We start from the raw sequence: 17297 nt of genomic DNA on the forward strand, positions 1-17297 counted from the left end.
GCTTGGATGGTTGGAGCCTACCTTATTTGTTGAAGTGTCCTCGCCATGTATAAGATCTATGAATAATGCAGTAACAAAGATTTTTCCCGACACCGATGTCTATGTTAAGAGGCCAGTGATTCATTACAGGATGCATGTCTGCAGTATTGCATTTTTCCACGTGAGGTGCAACCAGTCAACATGACACATTTTCCCCTCCCTCCACTGCTCGGCCCTTAAAAGGAGATTTGTTTTATGTTTGCATGTCTGAAAATAGGCATCCCTTAGTGCCAGCCAGTCTCTTTACAGGTTTACCCTGCTGGGTCTTGCATGAATGCTGTCTTCCATGAATGGCCAGGTCATTTGAAATTGGAGCAATATTTAATTTTGATTGGGAGCTAGAACAGCATCTTGCTCCATGTTCACTTAAGTAAAAAATCACACAGGTGATTACTTTGAAGCTAAAACACCTTATACATCCTTGTGGACTTAAGTGATTTCTTGCATGTTGCCCTTTGCAGTTGACTCAAGTTTGATGAAGCTCTCATTCTAGAAGTCAGCAGAGCCTGGCTGAAGCGCCTGTTTGCAAGGAAGGATCCTCCCTTATGAGAGGATGCCACTTTCAGCCTTGGTCAGCCACTAATCCTCAAGAGATGATGGAGGTGCCCAAAGAACTTAAATAGCTGAACCACATTAGAATACTAATTGACCAATTATAGCGCAAAGTGTAAGAGAGTAGCCTGATTAGTGGCCATGCCTGCCAGGCATGTTCGCCCTGCACATGTGACCACTCCCCCACTGCCTTGGTAGTCTGTGTGGGAGAACGTGCCCTCTATGTTTACTCCTCCAACTCTACCTCTGTGGTTTCTCCTCCCCACTGCACACCCACTCCAACTAGGTTCCATTTGTAGGGATGATGAAGTTACCATAAGAAGTGTTGATTGGTAGTACAAATCTCTGGATGAGGATGTATTGTTAGATGTAATTAAGTTCCTGAAGCTGAGGCTGCATAAAGTACTGACCCTGGAGGAAAAGTTTTTAAATTACCATGAAGTGTCTGAAGATGGGGTGAAAACCAGGGACGTCTCCTCCGTTAGGGTGGAGCTTCCCCCCCACCCCTGCCAACAGCGGCAGCTGCAAAACCTTTACAAGAAAACAATAAACTGTGTTTATTATTGTTTTCTTGTAAAGGGGCAGGGCCACGGGGGGATGAGCAGTGACAGAGAGTGCACAGCACTCCCCCTCAGTGTGCATGTATGTTTGGCCAGCTGTCTCGGGCTGGCCAAACACACATGCGCAGTAGGTTCTCTCCAGCCCGGTACGGTGTTGCTGGGCTGGAGAGAGCATGCACAGGCTCCCAGTCTGCCTGGGAACACCTGGGCTGGGCATTCCCAGCCAATCCTGACGCTGCTCTGAGCAGCATCAGGATTGGCCGCAGGACAGGCTTGGAGCCTGTGCCTGCAGCAGAGGAGCGGAGCAGTGGTGTCGGCAGCGGTGATCGATGTGTCACGCAAGCAAACTGACCTATTGCTAACAATATACATAGAGTGAGCTTGTGAGCTTTGGATCACCTTGTTTCAATCATTTGCAGTCTTCAACTAGACTTTTTCAGCCATTGGCTTTGCGCTTTGTCAAACATGTTTTGGCTCAGCTCAGTGGAGTATTCATCTATTACCAAATGCTATTGGCTTCTTTTGGGTATCCTTCCATCTTACCTCAAGAGCTTGTACTGAACTTCATAAGGGACTACTACATAATTAAATCCCTCGCTGACCATTCCTGCAGGCTTCCTCCTGTGTGTTTGCGCTAATGTGCTAACACAAAGTGCATGTGTTAGCACAATAAACTCAGACCTACGGACTTTGCCAATCCTTGTTTTGTTCTGTTGCATTCTTTACAGGCGCTAGCTAGCAGCAGCACTCACCCCTGTAAAGTCTGTGCCTAAAATGACAATAAGACAAGCCTACAGCTTCGAAGTACCCCATTATAAGAGAAGGGCCAATAAAGCCCTGCACTCTGAATGACTGTAACTGTTAACAGTGCAGGTCATGCCTTTTGGAGCCCTGCTATCAAAATGCTTCACAGTCAGTATAAAAAAATCCTGTTTTCTTTAAGGCCCGCTTCTTTCCCAGTAATGGGACTGTTTACATGCTGGCGAAGAGAAGCCGAATATAGGTCGCCCAGGATTCCCCGAACTTCACACTGAAACCATCCTCAAAGGCTGCTCTGGATTTATAATGTTCGCCTGAATATAGTGTGAGATACTTACATAGAATCCACGAGGGAACGTAACATGGCATTTTATGTGCAGGCCTTATTGCGAAAGCAATCACCTGAGTCAGAGCACAATGGATTTTCAGCCTAGATTGCTTTTTTCAGTGTGTGCAATGTATGTTTTGTTCCTTTTTGTTACCATGGAGCAGCAACCTCCAATGAGTAGCTCCTGAGCAACTGATACTCTGCAGCTATCTGCAAGTAGCTCTCCTATGTGCAGCCCATCCTACTAAACTAAAAAAACCTTTGCTAGGATGAATTGTTACATGTATACGAAAATTTAAAAGTGTGTGTTTTTTCAGAACTCATCAGCTGATGTTTGGGGAAAAAAAAGGTTTAATTTTTAAAATATATTTGAAGCTGACATTTTGAATGATAAATCATTTGGCGTTGGGGATGACTTGTTAATAATTGTATTTCCCTGGTGCCAGAGGCACTGCAGCTATTGTATTGCCCATATGAATCCATTCCACATTGACAAAGGCTTTTTTTCATAAATGCACGGGACCTGGCCAGATGCGCTGAAGTGATCGCTGTGGGGGATCTTGCATGGCCACTAACGTAACCTTGCCCGATGTGGTCACTATCGCAGCATTAATAATGTTAGTAGTTGTGTATAAATGTCATTGAAAATAAGTAACTCATCATAGAAAAGGATGGACACCCTAAGCAAGCTAATATTTGCATATGCTAATCAGCGCTGAACTACGTGAAAAAGCTTCAGATGGAGTAATACAATTTGCATATTTCTCAAGTCCAATTGAAGTTTAGTTGAGGATTAGTTTGAAACAATGCTCAGCTCTGAGCACTCATCTGGTTTCAGCATTTCAAATAACTTTAGGGTGATATTCAACTTGCTGTGAATAAGTAGTGAGTAATTATTCAAAACCGTTGTAGATGTGGTGCCAGAAGCTGTTCATGGCGTCTAAGTGTTCCAAATTGGGCAGAAGAGCACGAGAAACTGCTGCTCAAGTGCAGCTCCACCTCTTCATTTGCTGCCTTACCTGCATGGCCTTGCAGCACATTGTTCTGTCATTTAATGGCAGCACATGTGATTTGAAAGCTTGAACCCTGTTTATGTTGTCTACTATTTAAATAGGAAACCCAGAGAGACATAGATAGGAGGAAACATATTTAGGGGAATTTGAAAGCACTTTTGGCACCTGCAATCAAGTATCATGTTCCTGTGTTGAATCCAACTCCTGAATGGGGACCTTGAAAGATGGTGGTTATTAAATACTTGGCTTGAATTGGACTGAGAAAGTGAGTGAGGCAAATGAGTCCAAGATCCTCTACTGCAGGTTTCTCCAAAGAGTAGCTCATGAGCTACCAGTAGTCCTCCAGCTGCCTATACGTAGCTCTCCTGTTGCACCCAGGCCTATAAAATTATAAGAATTTTCTTGGTTGACTTAATATTGGTACACCAAAATTGAAAAGTGTGTATTGGGGAGGAAAGTATGTATTTTCAAAACTCATAAACTGATTTTTGGATCAAATTTGGAAGACATATTTAATACTGATATTTGAGTGAAACATCATATTGAATTGGGGAGACTTATTATTAATATAGGCACCTCGGTGCCAAGGGCATTGCAGCTACGCCCATGATCTATTACTTTTGTAGAGGCTTTCTACATTGACAAAGCCTTTCCTGCATTACTACCTGCAGATGTGCCTGATGAACTGAGGTGGTGCTATTCTTGCATATTGTGGTCACTAAGGTATTCTCTTCTGATGCGGCCACTTTTCAGCACTCATAATATTAGTAGCTTGGGATGATTTTTATTAAACTAAAGTAGATTCGTGTACAGAAAAGGTTAGAGACTCCTGCTCTAGAAGTGTGGTAAGGGCTCTTTCTCTGAAAACGTTGCTGTAAAAATAGGACAAAATGGTGCATACAGATTGGCCAATATCAGAAATTCTGAAAGAGAACTGACAGAATAAATCAAGCACATGTACTGCTGTCACACCTGGACACGTTCTGCCGTTTGTAATAACCATCTTCATCAAACACCACGGTTGACATCAAGCAGGAATAATTGTCACCATCATTATGTTAGAGGTTGTCAGAATTATGTTAGGAATGGCCACAGCAAGTCAAAGACATACTTCTATTAGAGACCAAGTTTTGTCAAGAATGAAAACGATATGGCAGGGACGAACCATTGTTCTGCCTGGGATGGCCAGAATGACATCAGGAATGCCCCCAATACGCGACTTGAGGGTGTGTCCCAAAGAATGTAACACATCACCTGCTGTAACCTATTGTAACACTGGATTTTAATGGTGAATGCCTATTGACATCAATGCAAAATGTAAGTGATTGTGCTGCCTTTGTTGGTTTATGTATCCATGTTAAAATTGAAATACATTTTTTTTAAAGAATGCCCCCAATAATGGGGCACTCCTGTGAGGGAAAAGATAATACTTTACAAGAGTGGTTTCTTCACACTGGGCATGAGGGGCAAAGAATTCACAAAACAACGCTCACCGGTGCGGAGCTGGAAACACCCACTTGATAAGACTAAACACAAATGAAATTGAAAAAAAACAGCTGCACACCATTCTAAATGTTTATGTAAACAGCTGTTATACAGGATTGTTAATAAGAAACAAATTTAGATTTGTTTTTTTGTTTAATCACTTTATTTTTCGCACTGTTTCATCAGATTGATCAGCAAGAGTGACATCGAACACATCTTTCATTCAACTACTATTTCCTGGCTGTAAAATACATATTAGCACCGTTTATTATATTGTCAAGCACAATCTCGAATTAATTAGCTACAAGTGTATTAACTCAATCAATAATATTAGCATGGGTAGAACTCACAGCATGAAGAAAATATCTAGGAGTTCCAAAATGTAAAAAAAAAATTAAGAGTTACCTTGTTTGTGTAGCTGAAAGCAATATGGAAAGGTTGTGAAAGTATCATAAGAATTTTAATCGGATAGAGATACTATTCACCTCTCAGGCACACGGAATTTTGTTAGAGTACATTTCATGATTGTGAAATACACTTCCGAAGTTAAGTAATGTTATGTTGGAAAACATTCTCGATATTTTGGTCACAATATTTTGGCTGCAATATTCTAGTACCATGACAAGGGCGGTTCCTCCATTAAGGCCGAGGAGCGTTGTTCCCCTGCCAGCAGCGGCAGCTACAAAACCTTTGCAAGAAAACAATAATAATCTGCATTTAATATTGTTTTCTTATAAAGGGGCGGGGCCACAGGGTGACAAGCAGTCAGAGGGAGTGTAAAGCCCTCCCCCCCAGAGCGCATGTGTGTTTGGCTTGCTGTCTCGGGCCCGCCAAACACACATCTGCAGTGTGGAGAGAGCAGGCAAAGGCTCCCAGCCTGCCTGGGGCACCCTGGCTGGGCGCTCCCAGCCAATCCTGACGCTGCTCCAAGCAGCGTCAGGATTGGCCACAGGGCAGGCTGGGAGCCTGTGCCTGCAGCAAAGGAGATGGAAGAGTGGAGAGGGGCGGCGGCATGCAGGTAAGTGTTTTTTTTAAAATAATTATTTCATGTTTATTCCTCCCCACTCCCCCTCTGTGCGCCGCCTTTCCCGTTCCGCAATCCGCGACTGTACCACGATGTTTCTGTAGTCGATATTTCGATGTACAACCGCACGTAGATCACTTGAAAGTGGAAAGGGCCAGCGATTCGATAACATAGGGGCCAGGCTAGAGGAAAAGAGCAAACAAAACAGATGCAATAGGCAAGGATCCTGGTCGATGGAGTGATCTTCCTCAAGACGTGAATATCTCAACAGACATAAGAGTTACCAAACTTAGGCACCTCATTGGCAGGTGCGGGGTGCGAAAGAGGCCAGGGAGAACAGGGTCAGGGGTAAACATAAAAAAAAAAATTAATAAGATCTTCCACTTATATAATGCCCACCAGAAACTAGATTGCCTTATGTAGTTTTAGTAATAGACGCTACTGTAAAAAATACAGCCACACAATATAAGATCTTAGACAGAGATGATATAATTGTGGAATTCTGCGTCTTAACAAGACATCAAAATCGCCTTTCCTTTTCTTTCTTCTTATCTCTGCTTTGAGACTTTTCTAAGACGTTCAAATGAATTTGCTATTCAATCAATGAAGATTAACTTGCCCAAGGTAAGATGGCTTTTACATTCGTAAGGAAGTCAAATACGATTATGCATATGAGCAAATTATACAGAGATGAGTAGAGTGTAATATATGATAATTATTTGAAAGGATATACTTACACACTGATTAGCATATCTTGGAGACCAGACAGAGATCGAGGAGCATGGCGCGGAGAAGGAGATTTGTGCCAATGGGCTCTTGGCGGGAGATTCGCAGGCGGTGAATTAGGGATACATTACGTGAGATCTCTGTGACCAATAACCGTGGTAAAAACGTTGACCTTGCTCTGTGAATAGAAGCCTCGCGTGTGGAGCTGGAACTCCCCTCTGCAACCAGCCTTCTGCTTAACGAATGTCCAATGGCCTTTATTGTGCTTACCGACATTCTAATACCTCATGTTGCAACCTTTAAAGCGCCACTTCAAGAGCCTATCTCTGCATTGTCACATCTCTCTCGTTATTCTTCTGAAAACCTGATTTTGTTAATTAAATAAGGTGCATTTTTGGAGATTGAACAGTGATGCAGTATGGCTTTGCTTCTAAAAATGGATGCTATTTCCAGCATATTAAATGTGCACAGTCCCTTCTTAGAAAGGCCCCAGCATGTAAATATCTTCTCCTGCGTGGTGACTCCTTAAGTATGCAGAGTGCACTTTTTTACCCAGGGCATTTCATTTTAAGCTGGTAATCTAGCAATAGTAAGGATTCCTATGGTTTTTATCCTTTTGATTTGGATACAATGATCATCTAAGACCTGTATGTGTATACATATGGTAGCTTAAAATGAAAATGACCTTTAGGTGTACTTCAATGCCTCCATGGACCACTGTGAATGTTCATACCTAGTACTAAAAGAACAACATTGAGAACCCTTGTCAGCGTTCATGCTACACACTATCAGCAAAAAACATTGACAAAGCCAACAGGTCAAAAATGCTTTTTATAGGAGTGTCATGCTCTGTTACCATGAGGGACTTTGGGCAGCTGCGAAAGGAGATAAGGCAAGGAAGCATGGGCTAAAAAATGCAAAATTAAAGTGACTAAAAAGAAACGAGTAGAGAATATGAGCAACACAGAACGAATGAGAGAGAGAACAGAATAATAAAATTATTAATAGATAGAAAGAAGAGGTATACATAAATGGGCATGACACAGTGGATGTGTGAGAGGAAGAGAATATGGTAAAAAAAATCAAGAAATAAATAAACTGAACAAAAAATATAAAAAGATTCAGAAAATGAGTGCTAGAGAAACAAACAATGTAATCCAGACCCAACAATTGAAGCAGTAGTAAATGTCATCCAGCCACCAATGGTCTTTGTGCTGGTGCTCCTATTGATTTTGCACCCACTTATATTGGTCTGGCTACAACAGGACTAGAAGAATTTTCACCCCTTGTGCGCGTGGTGTTGCTGCTGGTGCTCAGATTTGCAATGATAGCTCTCCGCATGTACAACACGGTGCTCCTTGCTTCTGAATGCACAGGAGTTGGTGCTATTTGTTTTCAGCTCCTGATATGCAATTATACTAATAAGAGCAAAAGCCACAATTTTTGGCACACGCACATGGGTCTACGTAGCCCTTAGAGAGGGATAATGAAAGAGATGAAAAGAGAGAGACATGAGGGAAGAGAAAGGAAGGAAAGAAGTGAGCTCATACGAGACATAAAAATAACATGACTGTATGAGAACAGATCTGGCAAAACCAAATTCAAAACTTGACATTTTTTTCAAAAGTCTTTCCCACTCTAAATCTGTGGTCTAGATGCACAAGTCATTTTTAAGGTCCCAAGCACTTCATTTCGGAGTATGTGACAGCAAAAGCACTTTTTTAAAGTGTATGAACCCCATTCTAGGAATTTTAGGAGTCTGTAAACTTTTAAGTATTCCTGAAATGCGATTGCAACCCCACATGGACTCAGTATTTGGAAGGGGGTGCTGTGGGTGTCCCTTCCAAATACCAATTTAGGGCCTGATTTAGAACTTGGTGGACGGTTACTCTTTCACAACGGTGAAGGGTATACCGTCTGATGCTATCTAAATCCTGCTACTTCCTATGGAATTTATAGTTCGGCAGATGGGATATCCATCACCATTGTAACGGAGTAACCCATCCGTTAAGTTCTAAATGCGGCCCTCAGTTTGCAGCTTGTAGGAGTTTTTGAGACCGAAATTCAAGTGCAAAACATTAAAGAGTTACCAACTCCTGAATTGGAGGTATAGCCCATTCACAAAAGGGAACTGATCCCCTTTGAATGTTAAAACAAGTTTGTTGTGGAGTAGGCAGTGGTCCAGGGATCCACTGTCAGCTATGAAACCACTTAAACAAGAAAGTAAACTTTATTTTTAATGCAGCACAATTTCCTTTAAGAAAAACCGTCTGCATTAAAAATGTTTACTTTATTGAAAGATGATCACAAACACAGGGCCTTGATAGGAAGGGGTTTCCTCCATCACAAATGTGGCGGATATCCTGACTGCCGTATTACGATTCCATTACATTCAATGTCGTCAGGCTCAAAGAACAGAATTGTGTTTTTTCCTTTACACTTGATGGTCCCCTAAGGGGAGTTTAATATATATGGCATTTATGGTGATATACAGTAATATAGTAGGAGTTTTTTCATATGCAGTTGGTCTTGGTTACTTTCGTTAAGTTGCTCCACGGTCCACACTTTGAAGAAATGCTCAAGGCAAATTCAACTTGGCTCTGTATGATGTGCTCATAATAAATATGTGTGAGCCACAGCCCCCTCTGCTGTTAATGTTTCCAAGGCATCAGACAAGCGAAGGATTTTTAAAGTCAAGCACAAAGCAAGGGAGCGATATTCTAATCACCCAGGCTGCACAGCGGGGCGCAGCCAGTTCATTAACCGAACTGTGCTCATTGTTTGGCCTCTGCTTAAATGGAAATAATGTGTCTGCTTTACTAAATGCCAACAGCTCCTGCACTGTGTCGGGGAGTGGGGGGTGAGTGGAAAGGGGTGGTGATGTGAGGGGTCTCACTCCACAATCAAGGGATATGTCAAAATAATATAAAATATGCGGGGTTGGTATAGTAAGGAATGGTACTAATCCATTATTATATGTCACAAAAACCCTAGAAATTCACTGAAAAAAACAAAGGTTAATGTGACATTATAGTTAGGTATGGTAATAAAATATTAGTATATGTTTGAAAAACACTAGAAATTCATGAAAAAAACAAAGATTAAAGCAGTGTTATGGTTAGGTAAAAATGTCAGTTATTTTGTCCCAAACGTTTATTGAATTTTAACATTATGCAAGGACAGACAAGTATATGATAATATAGCGTGGCAATGCTCAGCGCTCAAGAATACACAGTATGACACTGGGCCTTGAACAATAGAAACGAACATATAACCTTATATGTAATTCCATTCTTAGGAAACAACACAATATTACTGCAATATGTAATGAGGCCTTAAGGACTACCAAGGCTTTCAATATGCAGGTTGACCCTCAATGGTGCGCATTGCCCAGCGATCTTAAGGCACTGAACATTTAAAAAGGCAGACACACAGGGGTAGGCAAAGATCAGAGACGGAGAAGGAGAAGGAAAGAAAAAGAAGGAGGCAGTCAGTGGCTGTTTAAAAGTATCTCAAATACAGGCCTGTTCCAAGGGTGATAATCGACTGTGATTTACTGTGATCTACTGTGAGTTGTGAATAGAGAAGTCCAAGGTTCCCAATATCCGTTGCAGGGTGATGGGGTTTCCCACAGCCTTTGTTTGATTTGAGTGAGTGCTTCTGAGGTTTGTCACCCATGCCCACCATGTATGATACGGAACGTTGATGTTGGCTTTCTGAGTGCAATGATGATAAGTACATTGAATAGGGTAAGATCCAGGTCAGACAGAGGCAGCAGTGCTTCTAGCACAGATGGGCCAAGTATGATCGAAGGGAATTCCAGAGAGATTGGCGTCTTGAATATTCTACCTAGTTGGGAGGCTACTTCATTCCAATAAGCGGTAAGCAATGTACAAGCGAAGAGCGTGTGTTCTCGGTCACCATGCTCTGCTTTGCATGACCAGCAAGAGCCGAGTCCCTCAGTTTTAGTTTCAAAAGTTTACTTGTCGTTCAATAGAGAGAGTGTGCAGGAAAAAAATGTTTCGACTAACTCAGGGACAAGATGGAGCAAATTTTGACCTAGGAGTCTTCTGATGGCGTTGGTTTTAACATAACATTTGAAACTAAAAAAACTGAAATTAACCAATTATAGTTAACTTCGGTTATAGTTAACTGAAGTAGCTATAGCCCGTGCCCTTGCCATGCACTGCTTATGACATCACATATTAAATTCCTCATAACATGTTCTATGACATCATTGATAAAATCACTGATGACATCTGAAATTACATAATTGATGGCAATACTGTGCACAATATCTACATCAGATGATATTGTGACAACAATAGTCTGGTACCACACCACAGTTAGATATAAGATATTACACTCAAGTTTGCTATAGTTTGGTTGGGAGTCCATGCCATTCCAGCCATATCCAACCTGGATGCTACAGATATCTCTCTTCTAGATGTAAGGCCTCGTTTAGAGTTTGACAGATGGGATGCAGCATCACAGATATGGTCGATGTTTTGTTTGCCATTTCACAAGTACGTTGTAGCCTATGGCACTTGTAAGATGGCCGATGTGATGTCAGATACATAGCAGCCCATTACCAAATTTTAAATAAGGCCCTTATTTGTGTCCATGTGCCTAAAACCAATTGCATCCAATTGGAAAAATACTGGTTATATCTGAGTTCATTCTTGGTTGTTCTGGCTATGTTATAGACAGGGCTAATATTATAGACTTACACTACTGTGACCTATTCCCGCCCCCTACCCTCCAAAATTACGCGAGCCGGCATAATCACATAATTATCAGTAATTCAGGGTCAAATAGTAATGTGGAATTTCCCAAATTACTCCGATTACTCTGACAAAATTAAAATTTCACCCAGCCCTCCTGTTCATCCAAACAATAGAAATTGATCAGGATCGGTGGAACTATACAATCCTGGTAGTCTCCAACCTTCAAAAATTAAAAACGGACCAAGAGCAGCAATGTGCTGGCCTAGTCTCCTTTGCTCTGTGTTATCCTGCAGGAGGTAGGGGACCCCATTCAAGAACACTGCTACTTCAGTGGTGTCTTCACCAATTGGAATATGACACCAAATTACTAGTGTCCTGGCCTGGCCACTGTTTCCTGCAGCATTTATGCAGGATGTGGTTGACTGGCACAGAACCCAGATGACCCATTGGCATATTCTGAAATGTGAAGATGGCATAAGAGTAGCTCAAAGCTGTTCCAGGATCATTTTATGCCCCCTCCTCCTTGGACTTGTTGAAAGGCAGTTGTCTTGACCTTATACAGAGGAGCAACGAAGAGGAGACGTAACTATTTGCTCCCTTGATTGTGAATAAGGTGAGAGAGGTGCAAGGAGCAAGGTAAAAAAGGTTTGTGGAACATCACCATACTTTGATGATGCAAGATGGACAAAGGGGCATACCCACCCCTCGCTGGCCCTTGGGCAAAGTTGGGGAGGGACTCAAATAAAGCCTTATCCACACTTTCTTTTAAGCAAGGTCCAGGTGCTGAAGGTGTAGACCTCGTTTAGATACACCTCTCCACAACTGGGGAGAAATATGAACATTTGGCTGCCATATTAAGCATGCAGCATTGGCTCTGCTGTGCAGCCTTGTTTTTTTAATTTTTCCTTTTGATGTTCACAAACTGGGAGAGCAGGCATTGTGGGCATCAAGTGTGCATGCATAAGTTGCTGCGTCAGGCGCACTGTGGCATTTTCAGTTGTTCAACAGAGGGTCATTAGGAAGGCTGAAGGTACATCTCAGAACTCCAGGGAGATATTCATAGAATGGGACCCAGAGGAGTAGATACTGTTCAAACAGTAAAACGGAAGTGCATTTTTGGGAAATATTTGCTATGTTTTTTAATGTTTGCAAATCTTGAAAAAAATTAAAACAACGAAAACATTACCATTGCAACTATGCATTGCAAAGGCTATGTACAGTGAGCAATGAAGTCCCCTTGTATGACAGGGAGGCAGACTATAGGCCGACCTCTATGCCTAGAGTCTGCCGTCAATGCCAAAGGGCTTTGTCCAGTTGGCTCACTGGCATGATGTCCAGTGTAGGGTCTGGCTTCTGGCTAAGGTCTACCTCAGAGCCCACTACGCATGCTTGAAGGCAATTCTGAACTAGTTCGGTGGCTCAGAGGCTGGCTCAAGGATTGCCCTTACACATGGCCCTGCACCCAGATCTTGCTGTGCATTGTGAAGGAAATAAACAGTTGATTTAGTGGCAGACATTATATCCATACACTACACTACACTACACTACACTACAAATAGCTGAACACATGCATGTATGTTACACAGTGCATGATTACAGGGTTTGATCTTGCTTCTCAGTGGTTTATTTGCTACTGTCACCTGCTGAATGGCATTTGCCAAGCCTGTGACTCCTCACAAGGATTTTACAATCAACTGAACTCTCTCTTTCTGTTAAACATGGTTATAGATAGGGGAACTCTGAGATAAGATGAATTGCACTATCAGTAGACCCAGCAATGGTGTAGTAGAGGGAATGTTGGTATGCAGGTACTGGCATTGTGTACGTCTTGATAGAGTAGGAGTACCATGCCCATTGGTGGTGTTGGTTGTGGTCATGGATATGGAGGCAGGCGCCGCAGAAGAGGGGTAGGGGATAGACTCTGCAACAAATTTTCATAAAGATGTGCAATCCATGTTTCTTCCCACTGGACATGCAGGCTGACAATAGCAAGCTATCACAATGTCATGTGACTAATGTGAGACACTACCTGTAGTGGTGGAGCATGCCATCCTGCACCTCGCCTACTGCTGCAAGGCTCTATTTTGGTACCAAGGATGAGCGCTCGCCATGGTCTATCCATTTAGGCTCTGAAGCTCTGAAAGTTATGCACTGCTTCCCAAACCCTACCATGTTCTGTCCTCTGCCGAGAATGATTAACTCTTGTTGTCTATATACTACTGCAAGAAACACCCTCTCCACCTAGACCACATTTTAAAATGTAGGCCAAGCCCTTCCTTTCCCTGCTATTGCCTGTCTTGACTGCCCACCCACCAGCATTTTCCAAGTCCTCATTGGTGTCTTGGTCTCTTGTGAATGGTCCCTCAGCCCACTGGTCCTTACTCCCAAGGTTATTTTGTCCTCTCCACTGTGAAATGTGATGCCTACAAGTCCATGTACTCATAAGTACCTTTGCCTTTCTCATGCAAGACAACTTCTCTGTTCATGCATATATCCACCCAATTCACACCTATATTTGCACACTACATACACTGCGTTAAGTCAGAGAGTTTATTGTATCATGTCCTCTTCCATTGTTATATGTCACAGCTCGATTGACTCCTTTTAAACAAGGTGTACAAGCTATTCAGTAGCCTTCTATATGGAGATATGTAGACATGTAACCCCATGGTGGCACATGGTTAATCAATACCGGCTTATACGTGGTCACACCTGTGAGTGACATTTAGGAGCATTCATGAATTGGCTGCCCATGTCACCTCAGGTGACACATATATTTGAGATCAACAGACTATAGCTGGGGAACCGAGTACTAGTAGTTATCGAACTTGTGTTGTTTTCCGCATATTATTTTTCCACACCAGTTGAAATATAATAAGTAACCATTATGAGGAATGGTAAAGTATGACGTACACTTCAATGGCACGATTACACAACTCATTATTGTCTCTTGATATGTTGGTTTATGTTTTTACCTCTTGCAGGTTGATCCCTTTCAAAAGGCCAATATCTGGTATGTCCTCCATGTTGGAAGAAAATGTCTGTGCAAGAGAATAAGAGCATGTGTCAACACTGTGGTCTCTGAGATGTGTACAGCAGAAAACATCAAACACGATGTGTGCATTCATCTTCATGAAGTCATATGCCACACTGTAGATTCACGCATGTATGGATCCCTCGATGTGATCTTAAGTCAGTGGGCAGTCCACATTCTCAACACAGTGCTGTGAGGCTTCTGTGCACTAGTGGATTTGTGTGCTTCCCACAAAAAAAGATACTCATATTCTACTACTGAATGTCTTAACAGTGAAGACTACATAGCTTGTCATGCTATATTCTTACATTTGTTGTGTTTACTGGCAAAGAGAAAACATATATGCCTCGATTCCCACCCTGTGCTCACAAGAACGTAGGCAACCTCAGTGTGGCCTAGAACCCAGCATGTTAACCCTGCAGCCAAGCTCACCTTGTTCTTTTGCACCGGCTTTGGCAACTTGTGGACTTGTTCTTCTGTCCTCCTGAATGCTATCACCTTCTTCCATTCTGTCATGTCATTCTAGGTCTGATGATCTACCACAGTCGCCTTCTAATCTTCACTTGACTGTCAGATACTCTATTGGTTTTTCCTCCATTTATTCATTAGACTCAGGAACTCAATTGGTTTTCTTCCCTTCTTTATTAGAGTCAGAAATTCCTTTTTATGACTCAGAACTCTACTGTTTTTTTTTACATATTTTAGTAGAGTCAGGAAATATATAGAGTTTGTCTTCCCCTTTTAACTATACTCAGGAACTCCATTGGTTTTCTTACATATTTTATTAGAGTCAGGAACTATGTTGGTTTTCTTCCCTTTTTTATTAATCAGGATGTTTTCTGCCTTGTTTATTAGTCAGGACCTCTACTGGTTTTATTCCCTTTTCTAGATTCAAGAACTCTACTGATTTTCTTTCATTTTTATTGGTCAGGAACCCTATTGGTCCTCCATTTTTAGTAGACTCAGGAACTTAAGGGTGTTCTTCCCTTTTTAGAGTCAGGACTTCTATTGGGTTTCTTCCCTTTTTATGGCTCAAGAACTCTATTGGTTTTCTTACATATTTTAGTAGAGTCAGGAACTGCATTGGTTGTATTCCCTTTCTTATTAGACCAAGGAACTGTACTGGCCTGTTACATATTTTATTACAGTCAGCATCTATGTTGGTTTTCATTCCTTTTTTATTAGACTCAGGACATCTAGGGCCTGATTTAGATTTTGACGGATGGGTTACTCCATCACAACAGTGATGGATATCCTGTACACCAAAATGTAAATCCCATGGGATTTCTATTTCAGCGGACATGATATTCATCACTGTTGTGACAGATTAACCCATCCACCGGACGCTTGAAGGCAGTTTGGCATCAGACATACAGGGTAAAAGAAGGAATAGAAGGACAAGAGTGGGACCAAGGAAGCTGTGAAAGTGGATTGGTCAATAGAGAGGGCAAAGAAGAGAAAGCATGGTAGAGCAAGATCACAAATTAGAAGATATGAGAAGAGAAACCTCAATAGAAGAGTTAGAGTAGAGTGAAAGAAGCAAGAACTCGTGCAAGGGAACCGTAGCACTACCTGGAGATATATGGTCATGCAAGGGTGAATCACCCTTGGCTTTGGGTGCATTTACTATGGCACTGTGTTATTCCAGAACCACATACATGGCTTCGGAGCTACTCACGTGGGTAGGGCCCCAAAAGAATGTATGAACTTGGCCACCATGCCCAACCACACTCCATCCACTTAGTCATGGTGGCACTCATGAAAAATAAGTTTGATTGTGGTTCTGTATGAAAGAATTCAGTAATCTCAGCTGGTTGAAACTCTCTTCTCTTTCACAAGAAAAATTTGGGAACTTCATCGCACAGTGTAATTTGCTCTTTCTGACTAACATCACTGTGCTTTATTTGGAAACTAGAGCCTTGTTTTCCTAAGAATCATGCAACACAATGCTCTGTGACAATATACAGTGTTGTGCACCAAAAATAGCTAAATAGCTATAGCTTTTTACATATTTTTATATATGATACATATATTGCAAATAGAAGAAACATTATGGGGGTCATTCCAACCCTGGCGGTCGGTGTTAAAGCGGCGGCTAACCCGCCAACAGGCTTGCGGTGTAAAAAATGGAATTCTGACCCTGGCGGAAACCGCCAACAGAGACCGCCACTTTAACACTCCGACCGCCACGGCGGGACAAACAAACAGCGCAGCGGTCACCGGCAACAGACAGGCGGGAGACAATGTACCGCCCACCCTATCACAACACACCAATCCGCCACCTTTTCCGGGGCGGTAGCCCCGCCGATAAAAACACGGCAGAAACAGACATTTCAAACGGAAAACGCTCACCTCCATACACCCCACGAGGAATCTGGACAGCATGGAACCCGAACTACACATCCTACCAGCCATTGTCTTCCTGCTCCTCTACCAGGAGCACGAACGCCGGCGCAGAAGACTACGGTGAGTACTGCACCTACGACACAGGGGAGGGGGGAGGAGAAATTATTACTGGCACACATACACTACACACCCACCGCCACCCTCACCCACTACAACACACACATCAATGCATAGCAATACATCACTGTTACAATCCCCAAACCCCCCGGAAGAATGCAAAGACAAAATGAAATGATCATAAACAGTCGAATATATTGTATTATCGGCATATAAAAATATCACACATTTAAAACTAATATATACATAAATATCAAAAGTTCGATAATTTTAGCTGTCATTGTCCGTGGACCACTGGGCCCAAATCACATGGGCAAGGCCCACACAGGATACCTGACACCAACGGAGAGAACACTGCAGGGGCATCGATAGAAAAACTACAGGCACCTCAGGGGGAAGGGAAGGGGGGGCACCTCAGCCACATGAGTACACGACGCCAGATCCACGAGGGGCCTCCATGGCCACTGTCCCATCCTGGGGAGTGCAAAGCCACAGTCTCTCAAGTCCATACAGTGGGTGGCTTGCCCACTGTACCATCCTGGGGAGTGCAAAGCCACAGTTTCTCAAGTCCATACAGTGGGTGGCTT

Source organism: Pleurodeles waltl, chromosome 3_2 (assembly GCF_031143425.1).
Source record: "Pleurodeles waltl isolate 20211129_DDA chromosome 3_2, aPleWal1.hap1.20221129, whole genome shotgun sequence".
NCBI classification, from domain to species: Eukaryota; Metazoa; Chordata; class Amphibia; order Caudata; family Salamandridae; genus Pleurodeles; species Pleurodeles waltl.